This window comes from Pogona vitticeps, chromosome 4, assembly GCF_051106095.1.
Source record: "Pogona vitticeps strain Pit_001003342236 chromosome 4, PviZW2.1, whole genome shotgun sequence".
Lineage (NCBI taxonomy): Eukaryota > Metazoa > Chordata > Lepidosauria > Squamata > Agamidae > Pogona > Pogona vitticeps.
The window spans coordinates 238,841,489-238,858,019 of NC_135786.1; the positions used below are offsets into that span (position 1 = coordinate 238,841,489).

Below are 16,531 nucleotides of genomic sequence, written 5' to 3' on the forward strand. Positions count from 1 at the left end.
AATTCTGCCTTGCTTCACACTTCACTGTGAACAGTGTTACGGCTGTTACTGTAGTGATGATCTCTCAACGGTTACCTGCCATCAGGTGGCCTCCAACTTACGCGAACGGCACAAGAATTATATTTGCCTTATATCTCCTTTTTTTAATACAACTCAAAAGTTTTTGATTTATGAGTCACAGAAGCAACTAGTTCATACTGTGCCTGGCACTACTCTTTCTGCTTAGACGAGGCAGGTGGAGAGGAACGCTGAATTCTTCTTACCAATTCAGCAGGAAAAAGACTTGCGAACATGTCTCGGAAGGGAGAGCGCGACTGTTCTCCTTCACATGCATATGCCTAACTCCCAGAAGTCCCATACAGGGCTTCCCAAATGCATCTCTACCCCTCAGGGAAGGAAAAGGGGGAAATCAGAGAACAAGAGAGAGAGAGAGAAAGAGAGAACTTACAAGAAGCATTGCCGTGGGGAGCAAAATTGGGGGGGGGGGCGCTTTAACTGATCAAGAGGCGCACACGTTCCTTTTCGAACCCTCTTGCCCCTGTTCACGCAGGAGGATACCACACAAAAAGAGCGCAGGAGTTGGCAAGGCTGCACTGCCAGAGGACATGCGGAACAAAAGTTAGGGAAGAACAAGGCTGAACAGAAGACGAAGCGTGCACACAGCCACCGGGGACCGCAGCGATTCCACCACCACCACCACCACCACCACCACCACCTGGTCCCCCAAGGCTGCACCGAGACAGGACTTGAACGAGCAGAGCGCTCAGGCACCATCAAAGGGGCTCTCCGGTGGGAACAAAGCCAGTGTCCTTATTATTATCTCTCACCTACTTTCTTCCTTAACTTTCGTTCCTTTCCCCAAGACAAGGAGGGCCCTCTCTAAGGATGCCACAGTTTCTTACACGAAGAAAGAATGCATGTAGAAAAGTTTGGGGGGAAAAAACCCACAATTTTTAACTCTCGCCATCTTACAGGAGTCGGAGTCGTCTCCTTTTGCCGTGAATTTTCGCCAGATACAGACTGCAAGGGGGGCAGTGGTGGACAACAGCAACGAAGCCAAGATCAGGATTGAGAGCCCATGACACCAAATGCTGTCCAAACTATTCCTCTCGAACACACATGTGATGTCTGGAGGCCAAGGGTAAGTTGCCTCCCTGTGGCTGAGTTTTCAGCTTGCAGAATTTCCTCTCGGTTGCAGAAGGGCAGGAATTGAAGGGCAGCATTGACGTGGTGGCGCTGTGGGTTAAACCGCAGAAGCCTCTGTGCTGCAAGGTCAGAAGACCAGCCATTGTTAAGATTGAATCCACGCGACGGAGGGAGCTCCCATTGCTTGTCCCGGCTCCTGCCAACCTAGTAGTTCGAAAGCATGTAAGAATGCTAGTAGATAAATAGGTACCACCTCAGTGGGAAGGTCACGGCATTCCGTGTCTAGTCACGCTGGCCACGTGACCCCGGAAACTGTCTTCAGACAAACGCTGGCTCTATGACTTGGAGACGGCGATGAGCACCGCGCCCTAGAGTCGGACACGACTGGACTAAATGTCAAGGGGAACCTTTACCTATTGACACACAACAGGAAGAAACTAAGGCTTGGACACATGTGCCATGGAAGGGGGTCCACGGAGAGGAAGAATAGGAGACCACTTCCGTCCTGATTGTTCTGACCCCAAGGGCATCCACATAAGTCCACCTCCTCCTTCACGGTGACCATGCCTTTAAGGGGCAGGGAGGAAAGATCCTCGGGCTTCTGTATGTTCTGGATGCCATGCACCCAGCCCATCTGTCAATTAAAAAAAACTGTTTGTCAAACAACCATCCTTCCCCTCTGATTCAATTTTTATGCTATGTCATCAAAAATGCTCATCACCTGATACTGCTAGATTGCAACCTCCACATAAACCAGAGGATAAATACAAGAAGAGTGATTCAAAATTAATATAGTCAAATCTAAGGACTGGTTGCCAAAACAGAAAAACCACCAGAGATTGTGAGAAAGACCATGTTCAGTAGTGATAGGGGTTTGGTGTGTGTGTAATATAACCTTTTCCTGGGATGGTGAAGGGTGGATGCTATAGAACACCTCCATACCAGCTACTAGGGACAATTGGACAGATGTTTCAAATACCTTGTTCTTGCAAAACCCTGACGGGTCGAGAAAACCCAAACCCTTAATTGTAACTGCTTTGCACGTATTGTCTACTTCCACGGCCATGAGACTTGGATCAGGGTTTTGGTGGTTATGTGGGTTAAAGGCTTTTAAAGTATTGCCAGAAGATTGGGAAGGAATTTGTACTGTTGGGTGGCTGTGGCCAAGTGGGAGGCATCCACAGCCACTCTCAGCTATTAAATATTCCAGGAGCAGCACTCACCTTACACGAAGATCTATTAAGACATCCATAGAAGTGGTCTTTGTGCACACTGATAGGGAGGAGTCTTTCCTGCTACAGTGGGGTCTCTACTTAAGAACTTAATCCATATTGGAAGGTGGTTCTCAAGTTGAAAAGTTCTTATGTTGAATCTGCATTTCCCATAGGAATGCATTGAAAACTATTTAATCTGTATCTGCTCTTTTCCGTCCATAGAAACTACAGTGGAACCTCTACTTAAGAACTTAATTCATTTTGGAATGGTGTTCTTAAGTTGAAACGTTCTTAAATTGAAGCAAAATTTCCCATACAGTAGGAATGGACTGAAAACCAATTAATCCGTTCTGGCTGTTTTTTTGTTATGTAGAGGTGCGTTCGTACATTGAAGCATTAGTTCCCATAGGAACTAATGCAAAGCTGGTTAATACGTACTCTACCACTAGGGGGAGAATTTTTTTTAACCTAAGATGACCTAAGGTTAAAAAAAGAGCAGAAAAGGTTTTTTTTCCTGTTCTTATCTTGGATTTCTGTTCTCAAGTAGAAGCAAAATTTAGCAAATGGAGCTGTTCTTAAGTTGGATTGTTCTTAAGTAGAGACGTTCTTAAGTAGAGACCCTACTGTATAGGGGTAGCTGAAAATGATAAAGGTATCCATCTGCTTGCTGACTTTATATACATCTGTTGCTGTCGACGTATTAGATAATGTTACAATGGACATACAGGCCAGCTCCAATCTGAAATTGTGTCAGTCAAAAATAGGGTTTTACAGCTTAGATTGGCTATTGATCGGATGCTCCTCCATCATGGAGAGCTTTGTGCCTAAATAAAACAAAATAAAAAAATTGGTTCAGCTGTTTGAGTCTTTCCTGACCCCTTGCCACAGACCAAATTAGGAAACGGGCTTTGGCCTGTAACAACTGGTGCATTGGCCAGTCCTTTCCCTGGCTAAATGTAAGAGGACTGTTCACCTCTAAACCTGTGCTGGAGTATATCCAGGTATCAGCACTATCCCTGCTGTACCTTGAGCTTTATTAAGGCCAAACAACAACAACTACTACTACTACTACTACTACTACTTGTTGTTATTATTGTTGTTGTTGTTATTGTTGTTGCTGCTGCTGCTGCTGCTGTTGTTGCTGTTGTTGTTGTTGTATACTGCCCATAGTGCATAGCACTCTCTGGGTCTTTTACAAGAGTAAATTCGGTCAAGACAAGACACAATAGAAGACAAACAAATAATTTATATCAACAAATGCACGGAGACTAGCAAGGAGCTAGCCAGAACAGGGGGAAATGTTGTATGTTCAAATCTGCTGGGACCAGTGATCAGTCTGGCAATTTCCCAGTTGCGTTCTGACCATCAGACTAAAGTCTGCCAGGAGAACAAATGGATGTTGGCAACTTTTTGGGTCCAAGTCCAAGGCAGAGTCTTTGGTACCAAGTCTGTTGTTGTTGTTGTTTAGTCGCTTAGTTGTGTCCGACTTTTCATGACCCCATGGACCAGAGCACAACAGGCCCTCCTGTCTTCCACTGCCTCCCGGAGTTGGGTCAGATTCATGTTGGTAGCTTCGATGACCCTGTCCAACCATCTCGTCCTCTGTGGTCCCTTTCTTCTCCTCTTGCCCTTACACTTTCCCAACATCAGGGTCTTTTCCGGGGAGTCTCTTCTCTTATGAGATGGCCAAAGTACTGGAGCCTCAGCTTCAGGATCTGTCCTTCGAGTGCCACAAAGGCAATCTGATCTCCTATAGTGGATTTTGCTGGATTCCTAAGCATCCACCAAGTCTGAGTCCCTATTAAAAACAAACTACAGTGGTGCCTCGCATAGCGAGGTTAATCCGTTCCGGATTAACCCTCGCTATGGGAAACATCGCTCAACGGAACACAAAAATCCATTAAAACGCATTAAACTCGGTTTAATGCGTTCCAATGGGCCCTAAACTTACCGTTGAGCGAAGCTTCTCCATAGGGGCGGCCATTTTCGCGCCCTCGGTAAGCGAGGGTGCGGCGGGAAAAGTTGCGGCGGCCATTTTGGAACCACCGATCAGCTGTTCTCCCCCGCATCGCTGTGCGGAAATCGCTAAGCGAATCGCTTAGCGATCGTCGCACAGCGAAAAAACGCCATAGGGGCCATCGCTGAGCGAACGCTCCAGTGATGGCCCGGACCCCCTCGCTATGCGAATTCATCGCTCAACGGAGCGATCGCTAAGCGAGGCACCACTGTATTTTCCATAGGAAGAGGGGAGTGTGTGTGGGTTCCGAATCATGATTTGAGTCCAAGTCATCGGGGAGACAGGACGACTGAGTTGAGTCGTCAGTGCAACTTAAGTCCAGTTGGACAGCAAGTCCCACCATTCGAGTGAGTCCCCAATCCTCGTATGCAAGACTAGCTGAGTTCAATCGGATCCTGAGAACTGCTGGATGAGAACATAAATTCAGCTAAGCCCTTCCCCATTGATTACCACAGCTGATTTAGGACATAAAACAATACAATTGAACTGGGGTCTGTTTAAAATAATAAAGCGCATTTGATTTTTCATATTCATAAAAACTGGAACAATACACCAGCCCAGGAGAGTGCATATCAATAAAACCCAAGCAGAATATCAATATTTAGCTATATGGAAATTTATAACAATCCAGGGAGCAATTCCTAACGTACTGGCGGGTAACTTGCGCCACATATTGTGTTAAACAATAGACACGGGCACCATTGACAAAAGCCTTAACACCTTTAATATGCTCTATACATTTTTTAAACGTCAAAACAGCACAATCTTCCTTGCATTTGAGGCACATCTGCTGTGACATACCTGGTTCGTAACCGGGCAAAGGTGTGTGAAGGCCACATCATGGCCACAGGAAGGGCGTGGCTACGTTCTGAAATCATGACTCCGTTAACACAAAGGCAATCCAATCTCCTATAGTGGGTTTTGCTGGATTCCTACGCACCCAGCAGAAATGGCCACCTAACTTTATAGGCCCGTTAATTCTGTGCCAGGCCTTTAAGAATTGGACATTTGCTGCCATTCACAGGAGGCCTGCCAGATGGATATTTCCATAGCTTCCTGAACAGATTTTCTGACTTTCTGTTGCGGAAGGAATGACTGCAGCTCTATTCAGGAGTTATTGTCTGGCAAGGAGACCACAGGTCTACTCCCAATACCCTCCATCATCATTTCCTTCATCATTTCAGCATCACGGCATGTTTTTCATGGTTGCAGCTCCATGCTTGAAGAGAAGGGCTGTTGCTTGTGTATACAGCCTAGAATCAACATATGTCTCAAACCCTCCACACACACCACCTGGGTTCTTAGAACAGCTATGCAAGATAAATCATTCCATGTTCATCCACTGTATATCAAGAGATGTCCTTTACGTTGACGGCAGCAGAAAATGGCTTTGCCTGATGTCACCCAGTGAGTTCATGACCGAAGCAAGACTCAGACCAAGCACTCACCGTTCCTGACGCTTACTCTCATCCCTTCTTTTGCATCAGCCAAGTACAGCTAAAACCGGGCTCAACCTCCTAAGCCAGGCAAACGTCCTGAGCTCCTTCAACGATGCCATGAAGGCAGCAACATAACTCTTCTTCCCCTCACACGACGACCACATCAGAATCGAAACGGCTGCAGAACCAAAAAAAGGGGAGCCTTGGGTGCAGCTAGAATCTTGGCTTGCAGCTTGAGAAAGCCAACCACTTCCAAGCATCTTGCCAAAATAATTCTGCACACCGGCACCACCATAGGCAGCAGGAATCTGGGTTTTCATGGAGCTGTGTACACCCCAAAATCACAGCACCATCACCATCTTGGCTCAAAGAGATAACGGGCTGGAACTTTTAGCATGCCAGGCCAGTCGGTTTCAGGGGCATGTGTAAGTCGTGAACACAGGACGGTGGCACTCCATCGGCTTTGGCCTCTGACCACCTCCTCTTGGTCCCTCTTAAACAACAAAGGCCCTCCTTCCTTTGCAAAGCCCAGCCAGCATGGAAACTCACACTGTTCCTGATGTCACCCAGTGAGTTCATGACCGAAGCAAGTAAGAACGCTCTGGGAGGATAAGAAGTTCTTCTGCAAGTAAGAAATCTTCCACTTTGGAATTCTTGCACTCCCCAGGCCTTTCTTTCTCTTTGTAATACATACTACTCCTGACCCTCAGGAGTTGGAGGGAAAGAAAGAGTCTCTACAGAACACAAAAGCCTGTACAATAAAAAGACAAAACCAGAAGAAATACAACACTCATTTAAGCGCACGAGACTTAAAACATGTTGCTAAAATGTGCCCTTTGTAAAATGCAAGGACACTGAGAGAGAAGAAAAGTCAATGGGGTCTGGTGCTTATCCCAAAAATCAGCTCTAGTGATTCAGATGCAGCCCCAGAGGTACAGAACAGCTGGCCTGACACACACACACATGCGGCCACTCTCTGGTAAACAGCAGGCTCAGCGTACTTCCAACCAAGCTTTTACTATGCTGAATCTTGCCTCATTCACAGACTTGCCAAGGTACAGAATACTAACTCTCCCGTGTGTCTTCCATGGTTTTGCTGATGAGGGGGCGGGAAAAAAAAAACTTTAAGGACAGAAAGATGGAATGGCTCTGGATGCTGTTTGATGGGTCACTCTAGTAACATGGCAAGGGGCTCAAGCCGGATGGTGAGAGGTACCTTAGACAGCGTCACACCGGAGGTCTGGCCAGCCCCTCACTGTTGACTCCCAACAGGCCCGTGGCTCACCAAGGCTTTGGGCAGGAGCTCTTTCTGCTCCGCCTGGCAAATGGCCATGGGACCCCTTCTTCGTGGGTTTTCCTGGGTTCCAGCCACAAGTCTACCCTCGCTTGACCTGGAGATGCCGGGCACTGAACCTTGGGCCCTCTGAAAGCATCTGCTCGACTACTAGGCTTCAGGGCCTTCCCAAGAAGTGCCCCAGCCAGAGGAGACCTAATCAAGGATCCTGTGTCCAGAAGCGGCCAGCTGGATGCCTCTTGGAAGACCACACGGGCCCCAATGGGCCCCAAAGCACATGCCTTTCAAAAGTATATTGCTGGAAGAGGTTTCCTTGAGACTGGCCTTCCTAGATAATTGATACTGTGTTCATCACAAAACCTGTGGCAGCAAATTACGGCATTTGGATTTTCAGTATTGTTGCCATGTATTATTAAAGTGATTTAATTTGCCTCCTTTCGGGGGGAGAAACAGACACCCTTACTGAAACCAGTCGACCTAAAGCAAAAACCAAGGGAATGTTCCCATATGGCCACTCTGGCGATACCGAGCCACTGCAGCCGCAGGAAAGGTGGGCGGGCGGGTGGCCCTTCTTCCTAAACCACCCCACCAATTTCCTGTATCTGGTGAAGCTCCGTCCACCTATTAGGGTACTCCAGAGGATGACAGATTACTGAATCCTCAGATTAATTGCTCTCCAAAGTGAGCCGGTCATGTTTGGGGCCCGACGTCAGCACATCCCATCAATCTCGGCTGCCGAGAACTCCTGTCAGGGAGGATAATCCCCTCCCTGCTCCCTTCCCGAGGCAGGCAGTTCATTTCCACTTCATTACTTCACAATGTAGTGAACCGGCGAGCGTCTTAGTTACCAGCTCGGCTACACACAGGCACTGCATTATTTACTATACCAACAGCTGCGCTGCACTCAAGCAACGTGTTGCCACCAAGAGCATTCACGCTCCCTTCCTCGGAGCGCTGCTGCGTCGTTACTGACGGCCCCGTGGCCAAGGGGCTCAACGAGAGGGGCCGGTGGCAGGCACAGGACCCACAGCGGATGGAGCAGCCGCCTGACACCACCCCAGGACGGAAGGGGAGCCCTACTCCGGCCACGGGGAACCTTCAAGCCTTTTCGCCCTGGGGAGCTGCTGAATTTCGGAAGAGGAACTTCCCATGTCACCTCTGAGCTGCCCGCTCTGGGCTCCTTTGTAGCGACCATTCTTCTTCTGAGACGGGACTCTTCTGTGCCCTCATCTAGAGAGTGACTGACAGATACTTCCTGGTCATTCACAAGCCCAGGATCAAGACCATCTGTTGGGCAAGGGGGGGGGGGCTGGAGGGCCTTCAGCTTTCCCTCCCCAAACTGCACCAAACAGGTCAAGCTGACAGCCCTTGAGCCACCCCTGCTCAATGCTTTGCTCTGCTCCAAGGGCACGAACCACGGACCCAAGCCGGCTGTCAATTCTGCAGATGAAAACGCGGAACTGCAATGCCTCCACAGTTGCCGGCGCCACATAAACACGCTCTCAACGTCCCACATACGAGGAAGGAACAAGGGTGTCAAGCAGAACGAGGGAGGCCCTGGCACGCAGCAGAGCCGACACAGAGGGAGGTCAAGTCCCCAGTTAAGAAAGCCAGGGATCGAAACAGAGCCATCCTCTTTTCCTAGTCTGGAAGAACACGCATCCAGACACTGTTGTTGGGATTTTGCTAGCCCCAAATCTCTCTACATTTTAGGCTTTCAGAGTTGTGGGTGTTTCTGAGCAGAGAAAATCATGCAGAATGTTAATTAAGCAGCAAACCAGGTGATCACATATGGGAAGGGTAGAGCGACTAGAAGGCTTGTTTTGTTCCAGGGAGAGCCTAGACCCTCAAGCAGCAGTAGAAAAAAAAGAAGATGTGGCTGGCACATTGTTTTCTTGCTGACACCCCTGTTGCCCACTCCTATTTATTTAAGTGCTTTACTGGCCGCATACAGGCTTTCCAGATTGTATATGGCAGTGGTTCCCAACCTTGGGCCTCCAGATGTTCTTGGACTACAACTCCCAGAAGCCTTCACCACCACCTCTGCTGGCCAGGATTTCTGGGAGTCGAAGTCCAAGAACATCTGGAGGCCCAAGGTTGGGGACCACTGGATGGGAACCATGGCTGGCAGTGGATGTCCTACTGAACCAGGGAGCGGACAGGAGTTTGTTCAGCTGCCTGGCTCACTCATAGTCACCTGGGGAGGCACCCAAAAGGGAGGAACAGGGAGCATAGGGTAGTAGAAGCTGGGCCAGAGGGAAGAGGTGGAGGGCTTCCTGGCTGTTCCTCCAGCAATGGTGGCAAGGAAATCCAGCTAGCCTGACCCCTGTCTGTCTAAGCTACTCCAGCTTCAGCCAGGCCTGTCCTAGAACTTGCCTGGGATCAGGAAAAATGAGCAGGAATGTCCGCATCCTAGCTTCTACCAAAGGCTTAGGCACTCCAGCATCCTGATCACATAATGCCCAACCTGCAGGAGCCCGCAGGAAGCCCAAAAGCAGCAGGACGTGCACGTGAACACGTCCCCTTGCTGTTGGCTTCCTAGCAACTGGAGTTCAGAGACACACCCCCTCTGATGCTGGAGGGAATCTATATAACGCTACTAGCCCTTGATTAGAGATGTCAGTGAAGGAGTGACCAGCCGATCCTAAACACAGCAAGACTTGCCCAATGAGACTGTGTTCATTGGCAGACCATTGGAAACTGGCCCACTTCTGATGTGCCTCATTCCATCAACATTTGATGCTCATGTCCTGGTCCACCGTTTATGGCCTGCCTTCCTTTTTCAAGGCATCTAGGGTACATTCCCTCCCTCCCTCCCTCCCTCCCTCCCTCCCTCCCTCCCTCCCTCCCTTCCTCCCTTCCTTCCTTCCTTCCTTCCTTCCTTCCTTCCTTCCTTCCTTCCTTCCTTCCTTCCTTCCTTCCTTCCTTCCTTCCTTCCTTCCTTCCTTCCTTCCTTCCTTCCTTCCTTCCTTCCTTCCTTCCTTCCTTCCTTCCTTCCTTCCTTCCTTCCTTCCTTCCTTCCTTCCTTCCTTCCTTCCTTCCTTCCTTCCTTCCTTCCTTCCTTCCTTCCTTCCTTCCTTCCTTCCTTCCTTCCTTCCTTCCTTCCTTCCTTTCTTTCTTTCTTTCTTTCTTTCTTTCTTTCTTTCTTTCTTTCTTTCTTTATGTATTTATTTAAAATATTTTTGCCCTGCCTTTCTCCTTGAAAAGGACCTAAGGTGGCTTACAACAATGAAAGACAATATTTAAAATTGAAAACAATGAGTATACAACAGCAGTTAACATCATTAAAAGACAATATTTAAAACTATGAACAATGAATAAGGAGATGTCTTTCATCATTAAAAGGCAATATTGAGGCAAAGATCAATAAGTATACAAACATTTTAAAAAATGTCACTCTTGAGAAACGCAAAACACAAGTAGTCCAAAAAATCCAGTCAAAGCAGTAATGCACAACAATCCATCTAAAAACCACGCACAGGTAGCTGGCTTCTTAGGGAAGGCTTGCCTGTAAACATCCCCACTGCCCTTGGCTTCTTGCTGCTCTCTGCCATTTTTTTCCACGGATTTTGGGAAATGCCCATCTTGGAGGCTGTTTGCAGTCAGCAATTCACAAGATGCAAATAAGTACCAGTGATTGAATGTAGATTCTTCTTGGCCCAGAAAAAAAGGCTGTGGAGGGAGCAGTAGACGGCACAGGCTCATCTAAAACGTTTTTCAAATCAACGTTGTAAAGTGGTATAGAATATATTAGCAAAGGGGGGCTGGGAGGCATGCTCAGCACTGATGCTCAGCAACAGGCTTCAAACAAGAATCTGTCCCCTCAAGAGTTATCACCACTGCTATGTAACTACAGAAGGCACAGCCTCGGTGGTGGCACTACCTGTCCACCTGGCCGGAGGCCACGGAGGTCATCCCTCGGCCTCCTGCACTCCCAGCCCCGCACAATTCCAGCGAGGCTTAGCGGTGCCTGCTCCCTTGGCCACTGCCAAACGCTCTCTTGCAAAAAGCTGCCAAAGCAGGAATTCACTCTGCGAGTCCCGTAATGACGTCTCTGGAGCGGCTGGGATGGTTCTCGGACGTGGCAAACCGAGGGGTGAGGCTCTGTCCTGAGGCTGCAGGGTGTTGCCCTCCTTCCCAGGACATCCAGGGGACCACAGCTGAGAAAAACAAAGGCGGGGGGGGCTGAAATCAAGGTGACCACAGTTGGAAAAAAGGATCTCCTCTAAAGCATGTCCTTATTTCTTCCCACCTCCCACCCTTGCTGTCAGCTGCCATGGGGGGCGTCCACCCTATTCCCCCGCTCACCTGTCACTTCTGTGTCTTGCCTACGGACATCTTGACTGGTTCCTTTTGTTTCCTGCCCTTTCCTCCAAAGTGTTCGGAGCGAGGTCCACGGTTGTCCTTTCCAGCTCTTTTCCACAACAGCCCTATTGGGTAGACCAGGCTGAGAGAGGCCGGCTAGCTCATGAGGCTCTTTCAAGGAAACCACCCTCTGAGAAATACGAATGCTGAGACTAAGCTGGACGCTGCAGATTCATAGTTTTGCATGGAGGAGTGGGCCTGTTTTTCCTCTGAGCGGTATGTCGGAAAACTAGAGGGACAAATTTCACTCTGGCTACATGGGCATTTATGGAAATACCTCTCGCTGCCACCACCCACAAGCCAGAGCCTCCACAGTTATGACTGTTGGGAGTTACATTTTACAAAGAGGATTCCTGCTCAGTAAAGTTACAAGATGGAAAGACAGGCAGGTGAAATTGATGAGTTGAATGAAAAGCTGTTATACCTTTTGGACTACAAGTATTTAACTTACATGAATTAAATGTGAACCATGCTTTTGCAAAATAAAACTTTATTCAAGTTAAGTCTCTGTTACATACCAAGGGGACTACAAACCCCATCAACTACTTCTAGGGGCAAAGAATTTGTAGCTCATGTTTCTCCACTTCTCAGAGGACTGGTCACGTCTCCCCCGCCAAGGAATTTCTGACTTTAAAAGTTACTTTGAGTTTTTAAAAAGAATCTCCTTCCCACCTAAAATGGTCCAGAGGGAACGGAAAACCTGACAGAACTCCTTATCACACCATCCAAGATGATGCCCAAGTGTGGGTTTCTCATTGACACTGCCGGGTCTGTGAAATTCCCGGAGCCATCTGAGACCAGGTGTGTTATCTCTCTCTGTGTGTGTCCAGCTAAAAGAATAACACCAAACGATTTTATTCCTCCAGCTTTCCTCGCTTAATTATTTTAAGGCATTGCCACTCATGTTTTATTTTCATTTTTGGGTTGTTGTTTTTTGAAACCACTCTGAGACTTTGGCTTAAAGGTAGTCTGGAAAGCTTCTCAATGAAAAAAAGGCCAAAACATACAGACAGACAACTCAAAGACAAACCCAAATCGTGATTCAGACTCATAAAAGGGGGAGCAGGAGCTGCCAGGCTCAGCCTGCTCAGACTTCATACCCAGGAGTGGTTTTCAGCAACAGCTCTGAAGACATCTGCCTCCCGGGCAACCAGATTACATGGATTGACCGCATTTTGCTTCTGATATTATTGTTTCGCCTTTAGGGAACTTAATTGCTACCACTTTCCAAGGAACTGGTTTTAAAAGATGCAAACCTTCTTTGCAAGGTTGACAGGAAGGTGGACCAGCAGAAACACGGGCCCAGTGTGCCCCCTACAGGCCATTTGCATTTAAACCACTGGTGGAGCACACCTTAGGCTCACCTGTGCAAGACCGCTGGCACAGAAGAGCGGTCCAAAGTGTGTTCCTCCTGCTGGCAAAACTCTCTCCTCTTATAGATCAGGCCCTGTTTTGCTTAGCTTCCCTCTTTAGGACCTTGGTCTGGCCTTGCAGCTTCAGGACTGTGCCTCAGCCTAACCGTGGGCCAGTCGCTCTCAAACTTGCAGGAATCGACGGTGACCGGTTGTTTTCCTGATCCCAAATCCCTGGAGACGCACTCACTCAAAACAGCTGGAAGATTCCAGCTGACATCCACTAACATAGTGGTCCCCAACCTTGAGCCTCCAGAGGTTCTTGGACTGCAACTCCCAGAAGCCTTCACCACCACCTCCACTGGCCAGGATTTCTGGGAGTTGAAGTCCAAGAACCTCTGGAGGCCCAAAGTTGAGGACCACTGCTAATAGGACCTGGGTCAGAGCCAGCCTATAGGAAGTGACCTCTTTTGCCTTTAAAACAAGGTTTGGTCCAGAATGGAACTAAATGGCACAATCACAACACTTTCAGATGAGTGACAGATCTGTACAGTGGTGCCCCGCTTTACAATTACCCCACATTACAACGAAACTGCTCCATGACGACATTTTTGCGATCGCTTCTGCAATTGCAAAATGATGGTCTAAATAGGGTTTTTTCGCTTTGCGATGATTGGTTCCCTGCTTTGGGAACCGATTCTTTGCAAAACAATAGTTTTTTAACAGCTGATCGGTGGCTTCAAAATGGCTGGCAGGTAATTAAAATGGCTCCCCGCTGTGTTTAGGGATGGATTCCTCACTATACAGGCACCGAAAATGGCCGCCGTAGGGAGGATCTTCGCTAGACGATGAGTTTTTAGCCCATTGGAATGCACTGAACGTTTTCAATGTGTTTCAATTGGCTTTTTATTTTTGCTTTACGATGTTTTCGCTTAACAGCGATTTTCCTGGAACGGATTATCGCCGTTAAGCGAGGCACCACTGTATTCCAACGTCTCGGCACCACTGTATTCCAACGTCTCTGTAGATCCTTAAACGGTTGGCCAAAAACCCAAGGTTCTTTGCCCAAAAGGGCTGCTGAGAGCAACAGAGATGCATAGTTAATCCAAATGTACTGGCACAGTTGTTTCTTAACCATCTGTAGCTAATCAGACGACGCTGCTTCTACGGCCTTCTTTCTCCTTGGCATTCCTCAAGGGAAAGAAAACTATTGGGTCACTTCCCACTCAAGCTGCAACCCATCACAACCTTCCACATGGAGCGATGACAGCGTTCCCAGATGGAGCGGAGGTACAGGCAGCCTTCGATTTTATGCACATCAGAACCAAGCCCAAATTTCCATATGATGAGCCTACAGCTCATTTGCCTACAGCCCAGAGAGAAGCAGGAGAAGAGACGGAAGAGGAAAAATCCATGGCAGGCCAAGGTATCTCAGCTCTGGATTCACTGCTTCCTTCCCTTCAAAACAAGATTACACGGGCACTTCAACTAAGGAACTAAGGGCTCAAAATGCCCTCAAAGTGAGGAGGCCTTCATCAGCAAGAGGTGCTTCTTGTTCAAAAGGAAGCCCATAGAATTATGGATGGCTTCCCCCCCCCCCCAAAAAAGCCAAATTTCTACCAAGATGAGAATTGGAAGAATTTTACTCTAAACTACACTTCTCCTTAGTTTAGAGAAGTGTAGTTTAGAGTACACCTCTCTAAACTAAGGAGAAGTGTAGTTTAAAATAAAATTCTTCCAATTCTCATCTCGGTGGAAATTTGGCTTTTGTGGGGGGGGGGGGGGGAAGCCACCCATAATTCTAAAGCATGGCCTGGAAATGTTACTCATCTGGACCACGGAAAATTCCAGACTGGCCTGGCTGGCTGGAGCCCGTGCAAGTGGGGAGACGCAGCCCAAATAGGTAATTTACTAAAGTTATCAGCAACCATAAACGCAATACAAATCATCATATTTATCACCCTTTTCTTCTCTATGTTCTTCCCAGGTCTTCCCTTCCACCTACCTAAGCTCCTAGAAGCTCATGGAAAATAAAATGGGACTCAATTTTTATGGAAGCCCACTGAGGCACACATTATTCAGTAAGAGCTAGAGGTGATTTTTTAAAAAAAGAAACTTTGGAATACAGGCCACATGATGGCCTAAACTGGCACAAGGGTAAATCCTGCCAAATGGGTGATATTCCCATGTTTTACACCTATATTTTGTGCAGGGGTACGTCAGAGACCTTACACAAACAGAATGCATATCAGCATGTCAACAGTTGAAGAGATGGATCAGATATGAGAATGGTATTTACTTTGAGTTACATATAAGTTTGCACTTGAAAACATTCTAACCTTTGTAAGCAGTTATTGGGGTGCAACTGCAAGAAAACGTGCATGTGAACAGACACCCATCAGTGTGAACTGATCAATGCCCAGTTTTGACCTTGCACTCTACTCCAATTAACTTAAGCCCTCTCCACAGAGGATAACTGAGAGCACAGAGCCTGCACAATAACAACGCGCTTTGAGCTCGAGAGAAGAGTAGCGGAGCAAAGCCACTTCCAAGTTAGACAGAACCAGAATCCATGATTAAATTAAGATGTTTCTTTCCAAACCTGAACAATTACAAGTTGTTTCTCTGCAAAGGAGCTATCTCTTGACTGGCTAAACTATGCATCCATGGCACCGTTAAACAAGTACATTTCCTTAAATTGTAGTTTTCACATGCTTAACAGCTGACATACTGTGTATGCTTTCGACTTGCACTTATACAATGAGCGGCTGCCCTAGGAAAACTCAGACCAAGACCGGCAGCCTAGCCAAACGGGGGTTAGATGCAAATGGGGTCAGAGGCAACACCCTGGCTCCAACGCCATTTCCAAAACAACCTTCCTGAAAAGTTCAGCCCTCCTGTGTGCTGTGCCGCAGGAGCGTGGCCTTTCTAATTTATGGCGATCCCATATGGTTAGAGATCTAATTTGTGAATTCCAAGCATTCAAAGCAAACCTTAAGCTCAGAATGGCATCCACCGGCCGGTCAAGAAACTCCCAACGGCAGCCTTGAGCTGGCTGAACGGGGGGGGGGGGGGGGGAGACGTGCCTGTCGTGGCTCGGATGCCAAGCCGAATGCTTCTGCCGGTGACCCGAGAACACGAGCACTAAAGGGAGACGCAAAGATAGCTCTCAAGCACCAGAATAAACCTGCAGCTAAGGTTTCCTTCTGAGCCCTCCCTCCTCCTCCTCCCCCCCCCAGGGGCCCCCAAATACACCCATACACACCTGCTGGGCATTTTTGTCTTGTTACACTGAAATGGAAAGTTTGGAAGGCGATTTGGAAGGGGATAGGGTTACTCTGGGAGTCCAGGGCCGGCGAGCAATCGCCTCCTCCCAGCTGCTTCTCTCTTCGCTTTCACACAGGCAGCTAATTGGTAATTTTCATCACTCCTTCCGAGAGGATTTACTGTTTTATATATACACCCAACAGTGGGTCTGCGGGAGTGTGGGATGATGGGGGGGGAGAAAACAAGTGCAGGTGGCCCCCAACAGATGCTGCCAGGGAGGCAGGGTGAATGTGGGGCCAGGGGTCAGCCAACACGGCCAAACGCCCATCCCAGCAGGACTGGGACCGGGGTCAAGAAGAAGCACGGCACCAGAGGGACGGAGGGAGGGAGGGAAGCCCCTTCGTTTGTAATCAACAGGATCAGGGGCACGAGGGGGT

At 48.1% G+C, this 16,531-nt stretch overlaps 1 protein-coding gene and 1 long non-coding RNA gene across 2 annotated transcripts in view; both read right to left on the bottom strand.

The window, feature by feature from the left end:
- The window catches only part of ZC3H3 (zinc finger CCCH-type containing 3), a 260,148-nt gene that overhangs the window by 211,037 nt on the left and 32,580 nt on the right, over window positions 1-16,531 (bottom strand). The window lies entirely within an intron of this gene.
- LOC140707022 (uncharacterized) lies at window positions 10,088-15,840 on the bottom strand. Its single transcript, XR_012087030.2, has 2 exons — window positions 11,419-15,840; window positions 10,088-11,270 (listed from the first exon to the last, which is right to left on the bottom strand). It is a non-coding gene; the product is annotated as an uncharacterized LOC140707022 (long non-coding RNA).